This window comes from Myotis davidii, unplaced genomic scaffold, assembly GCF_000327345.1.
Source record: "Myotis davidii unplaced genomic scaffold, ASM32734v1 scaffold199, whole genome shotgun sequence".
In the NCBI taxonomy this organism is placed as follows: Eukaryota; Metazoa; Chordata; class Mammalia; order Chiroptera; family Vespertilionidae; genus Myotis; species Myotis davidii.
Genome location: NW_006290680.1, coordinates 4,346,251 through 4,367,963, shown reverse-complemented (window position 1 = coordinate 4,367,963; position 21,713 = coordinate 4,346,251). Strand labels below are relative to the sequence as shown.

The 21,713-nt window shown below is 47.8% G+C and overlaps 1 protein-coding gene across 1 annotated transcript in view; it reads left to right on the top strand.

Annotated features, from left to right (window-relative positions):
- RIMS4 (regulating synaptic membrane exocytosis 4) overlaps nucleotides 1-21,713 on the top strand; it is a 66,703-nt gene that overhangs the window by 25,406 nt on the left and 19,584 nt on the right. The window lies entirely within an intron of this gene.

The window sequence follows — 21,713 nt, the reverse complement described above, 5'->3', positions numbered from 1 at the left end:
ATGGAAATTAATTAGTTCCCCAGCAAATGTCCCAAGAAACATCTTTCATCTGTCTGGGCCCGACACCAAGAATGGACCAGGTGCCTCAAGGGCTGGGCTGGAGAGTTATATGATGCCACCACATCCAACCTGTTGCCCCCAGGCCAAGAAATAAGGTGCTGGCAGCAGGAGGTTGGGCCAGCAGTCGTTGAAATGGTAAAGATGAAGGATATGGGGCAGGGGACTGACAGCATCGCTCACTCCAGCTCAGGGACTAGGCTTGTTTGGAGAGAGTACTGGAGAGAAGGTGGCAGGATGAACAGGAAAACAAGTTTTGGGTAGGGCCAGGCTATTGAACTTCCTATTTCCAGCCTTTCCAGCTATTTGTTATTTCCAGGCAAAATGGACTCCTCCATTCTTGGTGGTCATGCTTGCATTTTCTACCTCCATGCCTCTGGTTGGGCGATTCCCTCTTCTAGGATTACACCCCCACCCCACCCCCACCCCCCACACACATACACAAACACACTCCTTCAGGGCTCCAATGCCACCTCCTCCAGGAAGTACACCTCTCTTCTCTCGAGTGGAGGTGATCATTTCTCCTGGGTACCCACATGCTCGTTGTGCTGCTTTCTCTCCAGCGCTTGCACAATCTGGCCTCTGTCACTTTTCCACTGCCACAGTGTAAGCCACTCCAGGTCAGGGACTGTGTGATGCTTGTCTGCATTTCACACAGGGAACAGTTTGGAGCTAAATGGTAGAGCTGAATCCCAAATCTCCCTCCCCTTCCCACTCTCCTTCCCCTCCATTTCCCCCTTTCGTCCTCCAGTAGTTGCTGATGGCCCGGCCCTATTCTAGGTGGTGGTGACCTAAGGCAAGCCCAGTCTTTGCCCTCAGGGCCATTGCAGTCTGGCCATTTGCGGGGTGGCGGGGGAGCGGGGAGAACTGACCTGTCTGGGATGGGGGGATGAGCATGGGAAGGGACAGCTAAGCTAAGGGATGAGTGGAGTTGGCTAAGTGAAGGCAGGGGAGTGGGACCAGATATCATAATGCTAAGAGCATGGGTTTGGGAGTCAATTATGAGTGGTGGGGTTTGAATCCCGGATTCTCTTAGTGTGTGTGGCTGTTTCCCCCTTCCCTCCTCCTTCTTCTTCTTCTTCTTCTTCTTTCTCTCTCTCTCTCTCTCTTTCTCTCTCTCTCTCTCTCTCTCTCTCGTATGCACATGATGGAAATATTAACCATAATTGCTTCTGCATGGAAGAATTATGGGTAGTTTTTGCTTTCTGGTTTGTGCTTTTTTAAATATTTTTCAAAAATTTTTATAATGGATGTGTTATGGTTAAAATTGAGGGCTTCAGAGTTTAGAGACCACACTTTCACTGATAGTTGTGTGACCTTAACCACGTTGTTTAATCACACAGTGATTCTGTTTCTCTCGCTATAAAATGGGGATAATGATGATTAACATATGGCACCCATCACGGTCTGACACTTCACCTCCATTAACTCGTTCAAGCTTCACAGCTGCCCCGTGAGGTAGGTACTGTCACTCTCCCCGTTTATAGATGAGGAAACAGGCACAGAGAGGTTATGTCTGGTGCCCAAGATTGCACGGCCAGCATGGTTCAGAGGCAGGACTCACACCCTTTTGTCTGACTGCAGAGTCTGAGCTTGACCACTGGGCTAAACTGCCTACCTCATGGGGTAGCGGTGAGAACAGTGCCTGGCACATAGGTAGTGCTCTGTTAATTTGGTTCTTATTGTTAGCAGCTGTGCAGAGGCCAGCCTGCAGTGGGCACACAGTGTTCTGAAAGCCCCAGGAAAGAAAAGAGTATGTGGTGGGGGAAGTAACAGGACTGGATCATACTTGGTCTTTAAAGTCAAGGTTCTTTGACTTGAGCTTGAGGGCAGTGGAGCCCCTGTTGGGTTTTGAGCAGAGAAGTGACAGATTCAGATTTGGGGTTTGCCAAGACCTGCTTGGCTGCAGGCAGGAAGCATGGAGCCAAGAGGCCCCAGGATGGCTCCCCTTGGTTATAGTGACTGTCCCCAAAGGACTGGCCATGCCAGCATGGAACCAACACACCACGGTGATGATGTGATCTGGTGTCTGGACTGGCTGCGTGGGCCAGAGCACAAGACACAGAAAAGTCAGGAGTGTGTCACCAGACTGGTCTGGTGATGCCGGGAGGCTGGGAAGTGCCATTTTGAAGGCAGGAACAAATTACTCTCCTGGAGATGAGGCCGGGCCAATTCCTGCCGCGTTACATTATTAAATTTGTAATCTTCATTCTAATACTTTCCAGCAGTGAATGAGAACCAAATTTAAAATGCCGGCTTTACATTTCTGGAATGAAGCTCTTTTTCAAGAATTCTTGAAACCCATAATTTCTCTCCAGAGGTGAACATTTATGTCTTTAAAAAATTAAATTAAGAAAATAAAGGAAAACCACTCTGTAGTTAAAGGTGGGGTTTACAAGGTTGTCTGTGACCCTAATCCTGGCCAGGAGAAGGGTCTGTATGTCTCCAGCCCCAGAAGGGGCTCAGGGTGGGTCTAAACCTACAGGTGCTTGGTGCTGCCCAAGAAATTTAAACCCCTAAATCTGGGCCTTGCTAGGGAAGAAAGGTGAGAGAGGCCTCATGCCCACCTCATCCTCATGTGGTTGGCAAATCTGTTGATTGGTGACAGGGTTTGGTAAAAATCGGATCACAATCCCCAAAAGAATGGACTCCTGCCAGTCTCTTGTGAGTTTTCTCACAACCTGTCTGGGGAGTGGCAGGCCCGCTGCTGGTAGAACCGTGGGCTGCGTGCGTCATTACTGCCTTTAGACTGGGAAGAAAGGCCCTGATGTGAGGTCACTGTCGGGTGGCTCTCCAGCCTTCCTCACCGGGGCGATGGGGTTATGCCTACCCTGCACCCTCTTTTCAGGCTGTGTTCTGGGTACGTGGGACCCCAGAATTCCCTGTCCAGAAGGCTTAGAGTCAGCTCCCATGGGCTGTTCAGACCACTTCCTAGGTCCATCCAGGATGGACTTTGTCCATGGCTGATGGCCTGGTAGGTGGTCCTGAAGTGGCAGTTTGTGGAGTGAGAACAGAACATTGATGTATAGATTAGGGCCTTTGACATGCAGGGGGTCTAAGGGTGTAGAGATGGGGAGAGGGTGCTGGAGGGAAGAGGCAGGCTGCAGCTGGGGGCGAGCTCCCTCCTCACTTCTTATTCAGCCACGGAATGCTGAGGATTCTAAATTTGAACCTGTCCTGTCCTTCAAGGTCATTATGAAGGCATATTTGTCAAAGTGGAAGGGTAGGACATATTTTATTTAATAGCCTGATTTAGAACTTTTAAATACTTAGAATAAGTGTGAGGGCCTCAATTGCCTTGGACCCCACATCATCCTTTGAACTGAGTGTGAGAACAAGCCAGGGAACTCTCTCCCGTCCTGGTCCCACGTCCTGGGCCCTGTGTAGACACATTGTTTGTCTGGCACCTTTGTGAAAATTAGAGGAAGACGCTTTTCCCCCTTACCTCCATCCCAGGTGATTATATTAAAAATGAATTAGAAAAAGGCTCCTCTTCTCTAGTACCAGTGGGGGTATGCATGGCTTGGCAAGTGAAAACAGGCTGGATTTCAGCCCTGTGACCACCATCAATTGGGCACCTTTGTGCAGGTAGCAAGCAGCCTGTTCAATAGTTCACAGGCCCCATCAACCTGAACCAGAGAGGAGCCACAGGCAAGGCCAGGAGGGAAAGTGCTGGCACTCTGGGATCTCGACATAATTGTTTTGTTTCTTTTATTTTGTTTTTTAGATTTTCCATGTAAGTGAAATTGTATGGTATTTGTCTTTGTCTGACTCATTTCACTCAGCATAGTTCCCTCTTTGTCCACCCATGTTGTTGCAAATGGCAAGATTTCATTGTTTTTTTATGGCTAATATTCCATTATATATATGCATCACACCTTCTTTATTCACTTGTCTGTCACATCCTACACTTTTAATAATCATCTTCATCGTGATAGCTAATGTTTGTTTTGGGTTTTATGCATGCTAAGTACTGTGGGCACTTACCTGGATTATTCTATTGAAACATCAGAAAATGAGGGGAGTATAATTGTCGTACCCATTGTACAGACAAGGAAACTGAGGTTCAGAGAGGATAGGCTTATCTTTGGCTCAAGGCCATTCAGTAGTAAGGTCAAACACAGGCCTGCTGGTATTGAGTCTGTTACCCTGGCCATTGCCCTTTATCATTTTTAAAAGTATTCTTTATGCAGTAAACATATTTATTGACCCGTGTTCTAATCTAATGTGCTGGGTACTGAAGGTACAATGTGGGAGATGGGGGTGGGGTGGGGGCGGGGAGCGCCCTCTTCAGCTGGGGAGGAAAGACAAGCAGAGCAGATAACTAGGTGACCCCGTTGAGCAGGGGTTGCTGAGCACATTCCTGAAGGGGAAAAGCTGCTCATCAGGCTGGACCTGGGGCAGGTGCTTCAATATCCTGGGCGATATGTGTGGTCAGGGAGGAGCTTCCTGCGATTTATTTATGCCTCATGGGGGCAAGGTAGGTGCATTAGCAAATCGGCCCTTCTTGAAGACCAGAGCTGTGCATTGTCAAAATTAGAAAAGTGAGATTGAGAGGAGGAAGGGCCATTTGGTGCATTTTCAGCCAGGTCGGATATGGAACTCGGGGCTCTGAGGCCTCCCAGCCACGGTCTATATCAGGAGTGGGAGAGTCATTATTGTTTTAATTTTTTAGAACAATATTATGCTTTCACAAGTTGCACACACTTGTAGGGTTGTACTAGCGGGCATTGCCTGTGCATATCCATGTCCTAGATCAGCGGTTCTCAACCTGTGGGTCTCGACGCCTTTGGCGGTCGAACGACCCTTTCACAGGGGTCGCCTAAATACATCCTGCATATCAGATATTTACATGACGATTCATAACAGTAGCAACATTACAGTTATGAAGTAGCAACGAAAATAATTTTATGGTTGGGGGTCACCACAACTTGAGGAACTGTATCAAAGGACCGCGGCATTAGGAAGGTTGAGAACCACTGTCCTAGATGCTGTGCTGATTTCATGCACGTGATCTTGTATAGTCCTCAGAGCGGACCTCTGAGGAAGGTCCTCTTGCTGTTCCCATTTTATAGATGAGGACGTTAAGGACATCTGCCAAGGTCAAACACAGCAGCTGGCAGAACCAGTGTCCTTGCATCTAAGGTGCTCAGTCTATGCAGTATATACCCAAGATGGAAATTTTGGGGAAAGATGCACATAAAACACTCAAAAAGAAAATAAAAGTGACTCCAGTTCTGTAATCCAAAAGCAGAATATTTAACCATTGGGGCCATTTCTTTTCAGTTGTGTGTGTGCGTGCGTGTGCGTGTGTGCAGGAGTGCAAGTTTAAACCAAGGCAGGGTCATGCTGTGATACTGCTTTGTAAACTGAAGCCACTATTTAAAAATCACCTTAGAAGGACCTTCACAGGCTGGTCTCCACAGGGACACTGATTTCTAGGATCAGGTCTGGAGTTGCATATGATTCGTCTGCAGACCACAGACGTGCCAAGGCAGGCCCAGGGACGGCACCAGGCAGCTCATCCTGACAGGCACACTTCATTTTCCTCCCTGCTTTCTGCTCCTGTTCTTGTAAAAAAAATTTTTTTAAACTGACAGACTTACCCAGGATTTTATTCCATGCCTGGCCCTGCATTTAAATGCAAGAAGCAGAAGGCTTGTGCACTATAAATAGCCCAGGCTGCTTCTGAACGGTGGCAGGGCGAATTTGTAGGTTCTGTTTCCTCCCAACCTGGTGACCTGGATTACTTCCTTCCTGCAGCGGCTGCTTTCCTCGCTGCCTCCTCTGCCCATCCTTCATGGAGCAGAGCAGGTCCCTCTACATGTTTAGTGAGCACCTACACTGGGCCCGAGTGAGCCGCCAGCTCCATCACAACCTGGGGTGGTGGGGGTAGGCGGAGACAAAGACGCCCGCAGATGAGAATCTTGTCATTGCAAAGCCCAGAGGGGTCTGGGAGTCAGGAAAGGCTTCCTGGAGGAGGGGATGCTGGAGCTGAAACAGGGAGGAAGGGGACAGGGAACCCGGGGCGGAAGTGGCGTGGGAGAAGGAGTCTATGGAGACAGGCGTGTAATGCTTGGCATAGAGCATGGTTTCGTAATTACTAAGTGATCGCATGCTTTTTTTGTGGGCATGTCCTGGGTTCTTGGGTGGCTCCCATGGCCTCTAGAATCCAACAATATTGGTAAGGAGGGTGCTCAGCATTTCACTCATCCGGTGAGTCTCAGCCTGCTCTGCACATGCCTTCTCATCCGGAACCAGAATCCTGAGCTCCAACCCGGACCACTCAATTAAAAATCTCAGATGGACCTGGACATGGTTGCTTCACAAGTTCCCCAGGTGATTCTGATGGTCACACACAATTGGGATTCACGGAGCCCATCCAGTCTCCCATCTGGAGACTGTGCCTTCATCCCCAGTCCAGTCTCTCTTGAATGACAGTGAAGGGCGGTTCCTTCCTTTGACAGACAGCTCGACTGCAGAAAGTCCTTCTCGTGTGCCTGAAGTCACCTTCACCATTAACCGCAACACAGCGATGATACTGCAAATCAAATGATACTGTGCAGTCCTTGGTTAACTACAAAATACTTATTTAATTTGAAGGCAGACTCTACACAGGTTAAAATCAGATAGCCCAGCATCTAAACCACTTCTCCTTTCTTGCCCTACCCTATTAGCTATGACCTGAAACCAAGGACAGCCTCCCTGTATCAGTATCCTCATCTCCTAAATGGAGATTATAATAATACCTACCTCTCAGGTCACTGGGTGGACTGAGTAACATGTGTGACATGGGCTCAGTACAGTAGTAAGACACTCACTTCATAATAATTTATGATTATTATTACTACTATTACATAAAACATTTACACGGTAAATTCAGCATTTGAGAGGTTTTTATTGAATGTTGAATGCATGCCCAGCCCTACTGTGGGTGATGAGGCACATCGTGAAAAAGTTCTTACTAAATGGCTATTGTCATTATCAGTAGTATTGGTATTATTTGAGCCATACAGAACTGCTGGAGTATGTAGTAAAACCACCCACCTTTTACTGATGGGAAGATGAAGCTCAGAGGGTTAGGGGGTTTCTAAAGCCCACTCAGCTGATAAGAGATGGGAAGGAATTTAATCTGTCTTCATCTAATACTCTTCTCCCATTTTCTGACAGCCTTTTGCAATTGTCCATATGTAAAGGAAGAAATGAAGGGAAGGAGGGAGGGACCATTACGCACAGGGTTAAGGGTCTCCCCCAGCTGTTTCTTCTGTGCCAGGCAGTTTTGGGGCAGCTCTGTGGTCCTTTCTTCTCTCCCTCCACACTATTCCAGCAGAGATCCAGTGCTGATGTCTTTGAATATCCTGCAGGCATTTAGGAGTTCCCGGGGAGCACCATGTGGACGGCTGCTCAGCCGGCTCTCTCTGGTTGGGTTTGCAGCCTGAGTGGTCTGGGTCTTCACATCTGCTCTAGCAGCTGCAGGTGCAGCCGCCACCTTGTCCTGTCTGCAGCCCATTCCACCCTGAGTCACTGCCTCGTGCCCACAGTGTGGCTCCCCTGAGTCCTGGCCCCACGGATTTGTTGGCTATAGAATGCCCCCTGCTCTTGGTCTCCTCGCTGTTCCAGAGACATGAGCAGGAGTTTTGGCCACGGAGTTCTCTCTCCTAGGGGACTGCCATTCAACTTGATCTCCCTTTACTGGTTGAAAGGTCTTGTCCCCAAGTAAAGAAACCGCACACATCAGCAAAGAATGAGAACTGTATTAGAAGAGGGTCCCTGTAATCAGACATACAGGCGTGTTCATTGCTGGCGAGGTAGGTCCCAAGCCAGTGGCTCTCATGGCTTTTATCCTGTACAAGATTTTGACGTAGGCTTTCCTCCTATGAGCCTTTCTCTGAGTTTGCTTGTCTCTTGTGCCCCCTCAGCTGCCATATTCCTGTCTCCCCTTCCATCCACTTCATTAATCGTGTAAATCTGATTTCTAGGAGTCTCTAACATTGGAAGAACCCTAGGTTCAGGGTCAAGAGACAAGTTCTAGATCAGAGCCTTTCCATAGAAACTGCTGTGATGATGGCCACAGGGGGTTATTCAGCACTTGAAATGTGGTTCGTGCAACTGAGGAACCAAATGCTTTATTTTTGAAAATATTAATTAATTTACGTGGTCACATGTGGCTAGTGGCTATCATATTGGGCAACACAGTCCTGAACCCATCTCTGTATGTGCTGAGAGCTATGAGATCTTGAGTAAGTTTCTAACCCTCCCTGGGGAAATAAAAGGGTACAATTAGAGAATCCAGAAGGAAGTGACTGGAATAGAGACTACTGTCTGAGGTCAGCTAAATCTGGGGTAGAGTTCAGCTCTGCCAAATACCAGCTGTGTGATCATGGGCAAATCACATAACCTCTCTGTGCTTCAGTTTCCTCGTTTGTAAAGGGGGCATAATACTAATCACCTCGCCGGGTTAAAGTGGGGTTTAAATGAGATACAACGAATCTACAAATACCTCACTCTTGCAGCAGTCACCAACCGGAGGTCTGAAAGGTTGGCGACCGCTGCTCTGGAGGCTCTCGACAAATTGTAGAAGTAGTTTTAGATGGTATTATAGGAGCCCATGTTCCCTTTCTGCCATTTTAGGCAATTGTGACAATTCTTGCTTTTGCTACAAATGTTTACAAAGCAATTACTTTCAGGGCCTGAGTTCATAACCTTGAAACTCTTGAAATTATGTACAAGTTGTATCATTGTGCATCAATTTTTTATTCTGGAGAAAACCAGAATTTTTTAAATGGAGAAAAACAGCTTTCAAAATTTTTTCAAAGGAATCCAAATGGTTTAAGAACTCTGGGAGGGAAAGAAACTGGTACCCCCGGAGCATGTGCAATAGGGCTGGTCTGATCAGGAAGACAGTGGACTGGTCCAGACTGCTAGCATTCCTGTCCCAGCCCTGCCACCTCCTTATCTGTAAAGGGGGAATTATATAGGACTTATTTCATGGGTTGTTGTGAGGACTACATGAATGAATCCACGATCATTGTGTAGCATAGCACCTGGCATGTGGTCAGTGCCCAGGGAATGCCAGCTACTTGCATCATCATCTTCCTCTTTGTCACCTTTGTTTCCATCCGCTGTATGCCAGGCTTGAGGTAAGGTGTGTCTGCCTTCCAAAGTCTGTACTTCCTTGCCTGCCACCCTATCTCAAAGTTCTCTCAGACCATTCCCCTTGCTCCTTCTGCTCCAGCCACTCTGGCTTCCTTGTTGTTGGTCAAACATACAGACGTAAGGCCCCCTCAGGCTCTGTCAGTGTGCAGTCTCTATGTTGGAAGCACCCCCCTCCGCCCCCCCTCCCAGATGTCTACCTGGCTCGTTCCCTTACCTCCTTCAAGTTTACCCACATATCATAGTGAGGCCTATCTAACCTCTGTTTAAAAATGAAACACCCATCCTTCCACTTGCCTTCCAGCACCTTCTGTATCTTTATGTATTTGTGTGGTGTAAGGTTTGGATGTCTCTTCTAGACTGGAGCTGCAGGAGGGAACTTTGTTTCCCTTAGTTTGTTTTCTGCTCTAACTCCAGTGCCTAGCAGATACTTTGAGAAGGTGCTCAAGGAAAGACTTGGTGAGGGTGAGAGGGAATGAATGAATGAATGAATCTCATTTAGTCTGAGATAGGTTCCCGTAGGATCCTGAAACTCCAGAATTTGTCTTATGTGATTTTTAATCAACAAATATACTCTGGAACCCTCCTCTGTGCCAGGTCTTCCGTTTTGGAGATAGAAAGGCGAGGTACTCACAGTCATTTCTACAGAATTGGGCAGTCTTTCCTCCATCCCAGCCTAGAAGGGCTCAGTGGACAAAGACCCTCATCCGTTTTGCTCGATGCTGTGTCCTCAGCACTAGTACGAAGTCCAGCACATGTATGTGGGCTGGATGCATGAATGAACAGGTACAAGGATAGAGGGAAGGTAGGGGCTGGCAGAGGGTCTGTGACTGTACCAAGGAGTGGCACTGGCCAGCCTGGGGAAAGATGGGGCAGATCCCTGGAAGAATTCACACGGGAAGTGAGGTGAATTCTCACTTCCCTTCTCTTGTCCCTTGGTAGCTTGCCTTGACTCTCACTTGGCCAACAATGGAGCACCTCGCGAACAAAGGGAGGGTGGTGGCTCTCCTTCCTCAGGAGGCTGGGGGGCCTGCGGCAGCCCTCTTGTATTGCAGCTTCTGTCTGAGCATCTGTCCTTGGAGTTAAAAATAGCCAAGGATGGAAGCACAAGGACATGCTGTCCTTCTCTGCCATGGAGCAGGGATTCTGCTACCTGGTCTCAAAGGGGGCTGCAGGGTGGCAGGTTTGAGAAGCCAGCGGCTTAAAGAATTATCCCTTCCTGCCCCCTTGAGGAGAAGCACAGACTTCTCTTTCCCCAGTCGGAGATGGCTCTAAATGAGCTGTGGAATGTCACTGCTCGAAGGGCCCTCCAGGCCTGGGACCTTGGCAGACATCACCAATTAATTAAGCCCCGCTCCCCTATCCTGGGACCATGACAGGAATCACCAATCAATCACAGCACCCTTTTCTGCCAAGTCTAGACAGTCTAAGAATTCTTAACATGGGGTATTTTAGGTAACAGCTACCAGAGTTGGCAAGAATAAGAAAACGTATTTGTCATCATAATCTCGTCCTGTCCCCTCGTGGTGGGGAAATTATAGCTCAGAGAGGGGCAGGAATTTGTCGGATGTCACACAGGAAGTCCATAGTGAAGCTGGGACCATACCCGGGAGCCCTAACTCTCTGATGAGGCTCCCCCCACCCCCATTCTCTACTGCATCCTCTTTTTCAGGAGGACTGTCCAGAAGAAAGGCTTTTGACTCATGGACTGCAAGCCTCAAAATTTTATGCAACATATTGTGTGTATGTGCTGACAGGTAGTTTTCTAAGGAAAGAGAAAATAGCTTTCATCAGCGTCTCAAGAGGTTCATTGCATAACCAAGAAAGGTGAAGAAATCAGGAGAAAAAAAAAGAGTGAGTGAAATGGGCCAAAGTCTTGCCACTCAAAGTGGGCCCCAGACCGGCAGCATGGGCTTCATGTAGGTCCTAGGAGTTGTTAGAAATGCAGAATCTCAAGCCCACGGCACCCACTGCATCTGAATCTGTGTTTTAGCAAGCCCCCTGGGTGCTTCATTTGCACGTTAAAGGTTGAGAAGCACAGAGCTGGGATTTGGAAGCATAGCAGGCTTTGGTTTCCTGGACAGGTATGGGGTGCCTGCTGAGTGCCAGGCACCTTTGCAAGTTCCTTCCATGCCCGCCTCTGAGGGAGTGGGAAGTAAGTGCCCTTAGCCAAGGGGGCCCAGCTGCTCTGCAGCTCTGCCAAGGCCAACTCAGGGGAGGTCTTTGTTTCAGTTGTTTGCAAATAAAGGTTGAACTTCTATCCTAGGGGTATGAGGCAGTTGTGCAGGGAGGTTCTGCCTGGAAAGCCTTAGTGGGCACCCGTGGCTGCCCTCCTGCAGAGTGGTGCAGAAAGGAACTGTGGGTTTTAAGCAGTCATGGGATTGGGATGAGCTGAGTGGGAGCAGAAAGGGTGTGTGCTGCTTGAGGCCAGCTTTACCAGCAGCCTTGGTGCTGAGATCAGCTTGTCCTAGGTCCATTTCCTCTGGTGAGTGCTAGTGCCAGGTGGTTCTAGCTGGTTCCATCTGGTTCAACTGATCCTGGGTCTGGTAGGCTCTGAAGGAAGCTGACCATGTGTGGACTGAAGAAGGTGGCGGCGGATGCCTGGGGCACAGACAGAAGGCCTGTGGAGCTGGGAGTAAGGAATTCCCCCTTTTTCCCCCATGTGCCCACTGCATGTTTTCATCTGTGTGCCTTTGTGGGGTTACGTGTGTGCTTTGAGGATGGCATGCCCAGGGTCCACACTGCACAGCCCAGGCCTCGTCTGGCCTTGGCAACAGGCTTCACATGTTGGCAGAGGCCAGTGCTGACCTGAATAAGCCTTGCCCACCCTCATGCCACTGCCTCCTTGAATAAGGGTCAAGAGCAGGGCCTGGGAGATGAGATGGATATATGCATATGCATATGCATATACATATACATATACATGTACTTTATTGAGATACTAGTGACCCATTGCGCAAAATCGCATGAGACCCGGGACCCATTCCCTTCCCCCCTTGCCATGGAACTGCCGCCCCGAGTCCCGGAGTCCCACCCCGCGTGGCCGGTGTGCCACAGGACAGCCCTGAGTCCTGGAGTGCCACCCTGCTGCCCCGCCTCTGGGTTGTGTGAAGCGGCCGCCAGACCCTGCCCCCATGGCACGCACATGGGGCTGCAGAAACCCTAGCAGAAGCCACGCAAAGTGGCCACTGAGACCCCCATACCCCTGCGGGACCACAGGAACCTCGGTGGAAGCTGCGTGGAGTGGCCGCCGGGACCCCTGAAGCCCATGTGTGTGGGCTGCGGAAACCCCAGCAGAAGCCATGGGAGGCGGCCGCCAGCCCCGCCCCCGCTGCCCCGCCCCCTCTGCATGCCACCATCTTGTGACAGCGTTATGATGTAAGGGTCAATTTGCATATCACCTCTTTATTATATAGGATAATTACATAACATACAATTTCATTTGTTTAAAGGGTTCAACTCAGCAGGTTTTAGTATATTCAGTTATGTAGTCATCACCACAGTCAATTGTAGAACATTTTCATCACCCCAAAAAGAAACCCTAATACTCATTAGTAGTCACTCTGAAGTCCTCCCTCACCCTAGCCCCTGCAACCACTAGTTTGCCTTCTATCTCTATGGGTTTCCTCTTCTGGATATTTTATATGAATAGTCATAGACTATGTGGTGTTTCATGACTGGCTTCTTTCATATTGCTTATTTCCAGGGTGTATCTCTGCTGTAGCATTTCTCAGTGCTTCATTCCTTTTTGTGGCTGAGTAACACTCCAGTAGCTCCATAGTCTACTTTTTGTTGTTCGTCAGCTGATGAGCATTTGGATTGTGTGCACCTTTTGGCTATTAGGAAGAATGCTGCTGTGAACACTGTTCAGCGCTGTGTGTGGAGGGGATGGATTTGTCTTATATTCTGCCTCGCCACACTTGCAGGCTGTGGGACTGTGAGCAAATCGCTTCAGTTCCCAGAGCCTCAGTGTTCTGAGAGTTCCTGGGAATTGGGGGCGCTGCTGTCTACCTCAGAGTAGGTAGGTAACACTACTTGTTGATAATAGCAGTAATAATCTACTGAATGCCTTTTTCATGACAGTCACTGCACATATGCTATGTCATTGAGTTTAGCCCCAAAAGGGGCACAATTAATGTGGACCAGTGTTATAATGGGCTAACACATTGCCTTGTTATTGCAAATCATTCGGTAGTTTGATGAATTCTCTTTTCATTGTGTGTTCAGGGGAGAGCTCTCCCAACCTCACCTACACTTTTGGCTTTTTCACATTATTAGGGAGCATATTTCCTATCTCTTCTTTTCTGTACTTAAATTTAAAAAATATATATATATACATGGAGAAAAGTTCATTGGCTGGAAGAGTTCTGATTCTCTCATTCCTGTCTTCCCTCTGCCATGAGAACTGCATGTCCCAAATAGAGCTGGCTCCTTCCTCCTGAATCCCAGAAGAATTCATGAGATAGAGCCACAGCTAACTCACAAAGGATGTTTAATATGAGCAAGAATTAAACCTTTGTTCTCTTAGCCACTGAAATTTGGGGGTCACTCGTTACTGTAGCATAACCTAGTGAGACCTGACCAATACATTTAAACCTTATAATAACAGTGAGGTGGGTGCTATTATTATTTCTGTTTTGTGAGGGAACTGAAGCTCAGAGAAGTTCAGTAACTTTCTGTAGTTTACTCAGAAAGTAGCAGAGGGATGCCTCAAGTCCCAAGCCCAGTTATTCTGGCTCCAGAGACTGTGCTCGTAAGAAGGTGGAAGTAGCCCTGGCTGGTGTGGCTCAGTTGGTTGGGCATCGTCCCATGCACCAAAGATTGTGGGCTCGATCCCTGGTAGGGGGTGTGCAGGAGGCAGCTGATCGATGTTTTATTCTCACATTAATGTTTCTCTCTCTCCTTCTCTCCTTCCTCTCTCTCTAAAATATCAGTTAAAAGCCCTGACCGGTTTGGCTCAGTGGATGGAGTGTTGGCCTGCGGACTGAAAGGTCCCAGGTTCGATTCCGGTCAAGGGCATGTACCTTGGTTGCGGTCACATCCCCAGTTGGGGGTGTGCAGGAGGCAGCTGATCGATGTTTCCCTCTCATCGATGTTTCTAACTCTCTATCCCTTTCCCTTCCCCACTGTGAAAAATCAATAAAAAAATATTTAAAATAAAATATCAAATAAAAAACCTTTTAAAAAAAGAAGACAGAAATATGTAGGCTGTGGTTGGTGAGAAAAATATTACGCAGTGTGGATGGAGCACCTGGTATATGCATGGCATCAGACTTGTAGGATAGGTTGGGGCAGATCATGAAAGCCTTGAGGCCTGTGCTTATAGACTCTGTTTTGGCCCACAACTCAGTTCTTCCAGAGCTTGTTCAGCTTTTCCCAAATGCAGGTGGGAACGGCTGCTTTTGGAAGGCGGCCGTTGTGGAGACTGTAAATTTTCTTCCTTCCAGTGATCGCTGAGATGCCCCTTCCTCAGAAAGTTTTCCCATGCCAGACCGACTGCAGTGGTTCTCAACCTTCGGGCCCTTTAAATACAGTTCCTCATGTGGTGACCCAACCATAACATTATTTTCGTTGCTACTTCATAACTGTCATGTTGCTACTGTTATGAATCGTAATGTAAATATCTGATATGCAGGATGGTCTTAGGAGACCCCTGTGAAAGGGTTGTTGGACCAAAGGGGTTGCGACCCACAGGCTGAGAATCGCTGGACTAGAGTGAACGACTTTCCCCTGACTATCACTGCTAGGTGTAGGACCTCCTGCTCCCTAAAATGTATTTACTGTGCATTCAGAACTCTTTGTGCTCAGCTTATATTTTGGTTCTACATTTTTGCCCCTCTCTACATGTTTTGCACTTATCAGTACAGTTCTCGGTTGTAAATTTCCAGAAGGTAATACCTGCATCTACAATAAATTTTATTATGATTATATTTGCAATAAAATTTAATTCATTATTGAAATAATTCTACTTCTAATCCACACCCTCCCTCTACTTTCTTTGCTCATCTCTTCTTATTGCTCTTATAATACTGTGTATATCTCTGCCCTTGAACCATCCTGTGTTGTAATCATAACACCTTGTGTCATAATTGTCCCTTTACTTGTCTGTCTCCTGACAGACAGGGGGGGCGGGGCTTTCAGCAAGATCTGGGTTTAATTCATCTGTTATGAGTCCCCAGCACAGGCCTAGAATAGGCACTTAGAAAGAGTTTGTTGAATGAATGGTAATGACTTATCTGTTTCATTCCCCCCACCCCACACACACTACCTATAAGCTCCTGAAAGACGACTGTGTCTTAATAAAATTCCCAATGCCAAGAAAAGCATGGCATAAGGAATGAGCTCAGGAGATGTGTATTTTATTGGATATGTAAGAGTACATTGTTTTCCAGGGGCAGAGTTACAAAGTACATTCGTATACATTGCTCAGTTGATCCTCTCAAAATCTTCAGATTCTCCCCATCTTCTGTTCTTAAATCCTTATCATGGGCTCTTTGCCTCCCTTGTTCCCCACCCATTTCATTTTTGCCTCTTTATGGTTTCTCCCTTTTTACCCTTCAAATCCTCTCCGAAGAAGGTCTGAGGAATTCACTGCCCCCGCCCTTCCTCAGTGTAAGGCAGCCTAAAGGGCAAATTGTACCCTGATCTGCTCTGAACCAAGATCATGTTCCTACTTAATGGGCAGGCTCATTGATCTCCCTCAGTCAGCGTTCTCCTCTGAAAATGGAGACAGTAGTGGTTGTAAGGATTAAATGAAGTAATGTAAGTTGATACCTATCGTAGGCTCTGGTTGAGCTTAGTAAGTGGAAGTGCCTGTCCATATGGAATGGTGAACTTTGAGGCATCAGCAAGCCAGTGCAAAGGAATTGTGGTTTAATAACAAGCATGGGATGGGGTTGCCTAGTTGTTTTGGGGATCTCCCCTCCCTGTAAGTGCCACCTTTGCTCCAGGCAAGCCTTGGCCTCCTGCTCGTGGTCAGCACCATGGACAGCTCCCATTGCGCCTGGCTGGCTCTGTGGCCATTGCACCTATCGGTGTCTAATACGCATTCAATCGCAAGTGTAGCACCAAGAGAAATAAAACATGTCAGAATTTACCTCTGACTTGCCATCGGCTGTCATTCATATCTTAATTTTAGAGATATTGAAAGATGTATGTCTAAGAATCAATGAAATGATGACAAATTATGAAAGATAATATCAGTGAGCAGTTGGCCTTTGATCTTTGAACAGTTTAATTATAACAGTCAGCATTTATTGAATGTCCACTGTGTTCCAGGCCCTTTTTAAAATTAATTTTAGAGAGAGGAAGGAAAAGAGAGGGAGCGAAACATTGATGTGAGAGAGAAACAGCGATCAGTTGCCTCCTGCACACACCCTGACTGGAGATTGAACCCGCAACCTTTTTGGTGTACAGGATGATGCTCCAACCAACCAAACCACACCACCCAGAGCCAGGCCTTTTTCACTCCTTTCTCTCCTGTCCTGGGTTCTCTCTGCCCTCTGTACATTTATTTAACAAATAACACATTTGGAGAAGACAAATGTGAGCCAGATAGACAGTTAATTACCTGTTTTTCCACCATCCTTCTTCCCAAAATATTCCAGGCCTGAGCCTCATTTCTTCAGAACATTGCTTCCTGATGAAAGATAATCTAATGTGTTAACCTCTTTAGTCCACATCATGCTTAACTCATTTAAAAAGCATTGCAAACGCATAGCCTATGACCCAGCAGTTCACTCCTAGGTATGTACCCAGAAGACATGTGCACAAATGGTCACCCAAGCGCACACATGTTGAATTAAAGGAGGAATAGAGACCCCCATGGAGGTGAAGATAAAGGACCCCTAGGGCTCAAGGAGTTTGGTCATGGAAGTCTTTGTAGAAGAGATGGAATTTGAAGTCTGTGATAGAACAAAGTGAGTTGATTCGGTAAAATATATGGTTATTGGAACCAGAAAGACCTGGGCTTGAATTCCTCTGCCATGCGTAGCTGTGTGTGTCCTTGGGAAAGTTACTTAACCTTCTTGCTCCTCATTTTATTACCCTGCAAAATCAGGTAATAGTTATCTCATGACTTATTGTGAGTATATGCCTTACATACCAAATGAGATGATGCCTATGTCAAACACTTGGCATAGCATCTGGCAAAATGTTAATAATTTCATAATAGCCACCTTTGTTGAGTGCTTACTGAGCACCACCACCCACCTTGGACATCTTGAAGATTAAATGGTATTATATTATTACATTATCTGATTGTTATACTTAATCCTTACAAAAGCCCCAAGAGTTTGATGAGTGCCTGATAATTTTAAGTGTTATTTAAGTCTTAGCTCTGGAGGATGGTTAGAATGTTGATAGGGAAGATGAGGGAGTAGGAAAGTAAAGGAGAGGAAACCAGGATGAGGAAGTTACTGAGGATGTATGTGAGTGATGAGGTGCCTAGCTGGGCTGGGGTGTGGAGGCTGAAGGAGACCAGGAGCAGATGGGGAGGGAATCAGGTAACGGAGTCTTGAATGCTTGGATGCAAAAGTTGAACCTTGGCAGGCAGTGGGAAGCCATTCCAAGGCTTTAAATGGGATTATAGCCTGATTGCAGATGTGACTTATTTATAAACTAGAGGCCGGTGCACAGGATTCGTGACGGGCGGGGGGCGTGGCCTGTGGGAATCGGCCTGCTGTGGGAGCACAGCTCATCTGGGTCAGCCGAGCGGCTGTGGACCTGCCCTCTGAGCGGCTGCTCCCTGGTCCAGCATCTTCCGTGGAGCCAGAGCACTCGCCTCTCCAGGGGACCCGGCCGGGGCTGGGCCCAGGGACAATAGCACTGAGAGGCAGCACAGTAGGCCTGAGTCCCGTGGTGGCCACAAACCTGCTTCCCAGCCTCTGGGGTCAGCTCTGGGAGCCCATCGTGGTGCTGTGGTCCGGAGGAGGCGGCAGGGAGTGAGGAGGAGGAGAAGCCTGGGGCGAGGAGGCGAAGATCGCAGCCTGGGGTTTCTGCCCATCAGCCTGGGGTTCGCAGCTGGAGCAGCCACTCATCCCGGTCAGCCAAGCGGCACTCCCCCTGTGGTAGCACACTGACCACCAGGGGCCAGGGGGTAGCTCCTGCATTAAGTGTCTGCCCCCTGGTGGTCAGTGCACATCATAGCGACTGGTCGATCGGTCATTCTGGTCTTTCTGCTGTTCGGTCGCTGGGCTTTTATTATATAGGATTTGTATTTTACCTTCATTTTCATTATAGAATTAATCCATTATCTCTAAAACTTCAAGAGACATAGAAGCATACAAAAAAGAAAGTCCCCCAGGGTGCTGGTTGGAGTATAAATTAGTACAATTACTTTGGAAAATGATTTGGCAATGTCTGCTAAAGCTGAACAAATGCCTGTCCCTTGGCCCAGCAATTCCACTCCTACATATAGTTCTAAGAGACCTGGATACAAGTGTTCACCAGACCATGCACTAAAGTAATTATAAGAGCATTATTCTTTTTGTTGTTGCTGTTAATCCTCACCTGAGGATATTTTCCCATTGGTTTTTAGAGAGAGTGGAAGGTAGGGGGACAGACAGAGAGAAACATCAATGTGAGAGAGATACATTGATTCTTTGCCTCCTGACTGGGGCTGGGGGTATATAAAAGTTCAAAACTAGGCAAAACTCGTATCTGCTGTTGGAGATCAGGATAGTGGCTACCCTTGTGGAGCAACACAGAGACTGGAAGACACACAAGTGAGCTTTGGGGATCCTAGTAAAGCTCTGATTCTCCACCTGGGTGCTGGTGACATAAGGACGTTTAGTTTGTGAAAATTCATTGAGCTACACGCTTAAGGTTTCTGCACTTTTCAAAATGACCTTCCACACACCCCCTTTAAAAACCTTTCCCCCTACAGCTATTCACCATCAGGAGATTGGTTTTTCTGTGTCTATGCACAAAGATATGTATAATCTGTAGCTTTAGAAAGGCAGTATTATGTCTTACATACCATTCCCCATCGTATTTTGTTTTTAGCTTAGTATGTTGAGGCGATCTTTTTGTTAACTGTAAACAGATCTACATGATTGTTTTTTCTCAGTTGCACAGTATTCTCCTGTGGGATGTGTCCTTTTGTAAACGGGTCCCCTATTGGTGGGCAGGTAATTCCAGCATTTCGTTGGTGTAAGTGATACTGTGGGGGACTTCTTCCTGCACATCTTTGTGTACTTTTGTGACTATTTGTGTAGAGTGAATTAGTTGGGGTGGAATATCTTGGTCTGAAGTGGTCACTTAAGTTAGTTAATCTGTTCATGGCTTGTTTGGTGGGTGGAAGCAGGGAGACCAGTTAGGAGGCTGTTAAAATAGTTTAAACTTGAGGTATTGAAGCTGGTTGGTTGTGAAAAGGGATAAGAAGGGGGAGATATAAGAGATATTAAGGGCAAAGACTTTGTATGCCTTGGCATTGATGGGAGAGGGGAATGTCAGAGATGTCCTGGGGGTTCTGAGTCTAGGTGATTGGGAAGGTTGGAACACACATTGGAAGGAGTTGATGGAGAAAGTGGGAGCAGGGATGGGTATGGCTTTGGCCAGCTTGCATCCAAGGAGCCTGCTCATCATCCAGGAGGTGATGTCCATAATGCAGTTGGAAGTGTTGCTGTCAGAGTTGAGGGCTACAGATTGAGGCATAGGATTCACCTAGATGGTCCTGGTGTTGCTGGAAGGGAATGAAATCAACAAGGGGGAGGATCTAGAGCAGAGAAAGAATCCAAAATCAGAATGGCGAGGCCCTAAATACAGGATGGTAGTAGTGATCAGGGACAGGAGGAAGCCTGCTAGAATTCACGATCACAGGCCAAAGAAGGAGGGATCTGAAGTGACTACTCAAGGGATGAAGTAATCAGTGTTAGCCCCCCTCCCTCTGGCCCCCCAGTGGGTGTTATCATTACATCTTGTACTTGTCTTCAGAGCACTTGCACACTTGTGATTAACCCATGTGATCATCTGTTCAATGTCTGCCCCTCTCCGCACTCTGAGCTCCACGGAGGCAGGGACCACATCACTCTCACTCTCTGTCCCCAGCATCAGGCACGGTGTTTGGCACACAGTGGAGTCGGTTCCCTAAGTGTTTGCTGCCTCCTGCAGGAGTCCAGCCGTCCACACACCCTCCCTCTCCCTTAAACCCACACACCACATTCTGCCCAAGTTGGGAGATGAGGGACTTAGGACCCTGTGGGAGAAAATTCAAGCTGCACAGTTTGAGTCTTGGGTGTAGCCAGTGTTAGTGGGTGGCCAAAATGGGTCATTCGAACTCCATTTATTTGTAAGTCACTGTGGCCAGCCACAGTTGGTACCCAGAGTCCACAGGACTCCACTCCAGGCCTCGGCAGTGGAGCATCCTGATAACCTGGGATAATGAAGCCTCTCTTGTCAGTGGAGACCAGACTTAGAAGTGCAGTCAGCATCCCATGAGCAGAAAGACACTCAGTGGTTGTTTCTTGAGTTCCGGTATTAGGGCTGAGATAAGGCCCTGGTGCATGGTTGGAGATGTCGTTGGACTGGTTCAGCAAGCCCTGTGAACGGAGTGGAAGCCACGCTGTAAGAGATGGAAGTGTGTGGTTGGCGACATGGCGGGAGAGGCTGTTCTATGATAAATGTGTTGGTTGAAGCAGGTTGGTTGAAGTGAAGCCTTGAGCAGACTTAGAAAGAGCCGAAGACGGAGAGGTGGCAGACTCAAGGTCCAGAGAGCACAAGGGGTGGGAGGAGTTTCTGGTGAGGATGGGAGGAGGAGGGATAGGGAGAACAGATGGCAGATCTGCCTTGGCAAGGAGGTCAGAGAAGAGGGAGGGTCGAGGGACAGGTTGGAAGGTCTGAGGATGGTGACATTTGGAAGCGGGAAAGAGCAAGTCAAGGAAACAATTCTTTTCAGCCAAGTGGGAGACAGGTCGTCTGTTGGTATGGATGGGGCTATGGGCTGGGGAGTGGGAAAACGTTGGTCCAGGCACTTTGGGGAATGTAACTGCATGAGCAAGAGATGGCTAGTGGACAGCTTTCATGGTAGATCTTGTTGGTGTGGTTGGTACAACTATGGTCCCAGATTGGGGACTCACAAGATGACATGTCAGGGGGAACATGCAAGACAGTTGGCTTGGGCAGATTTGGGGAGTTCTGGGAGGTCTTTCTCTGTAGCAGCTAAGGCTTCTTATGTGCCAGGCGCTGTGGTAAATGTTCTATCATTAACCCTCTCAGCAGCTCCATGAGGTAGATGCTACCCAACTTGCCCAAGGTCAGCTCGCCTGTGACTCTGCCTGGGCTGTTGATTGCAAAGCCAGGCTCACCTGTGTGGTGACTCACGCCTATTCTGGGGCCCAAACAGGTACTGGATGTGGGATACTTAGATGCCATAGAATGCCACCCAGATGTGAAGCCCACCTCTCTAAACCCCTTCCCCAGCCCCTATGGGGTCTGAGTTGTTATCATGTTTTGGACGGAAAGCTCACCATGATCACCAGGCTGTGGAGCACGGAGGCCTTTCC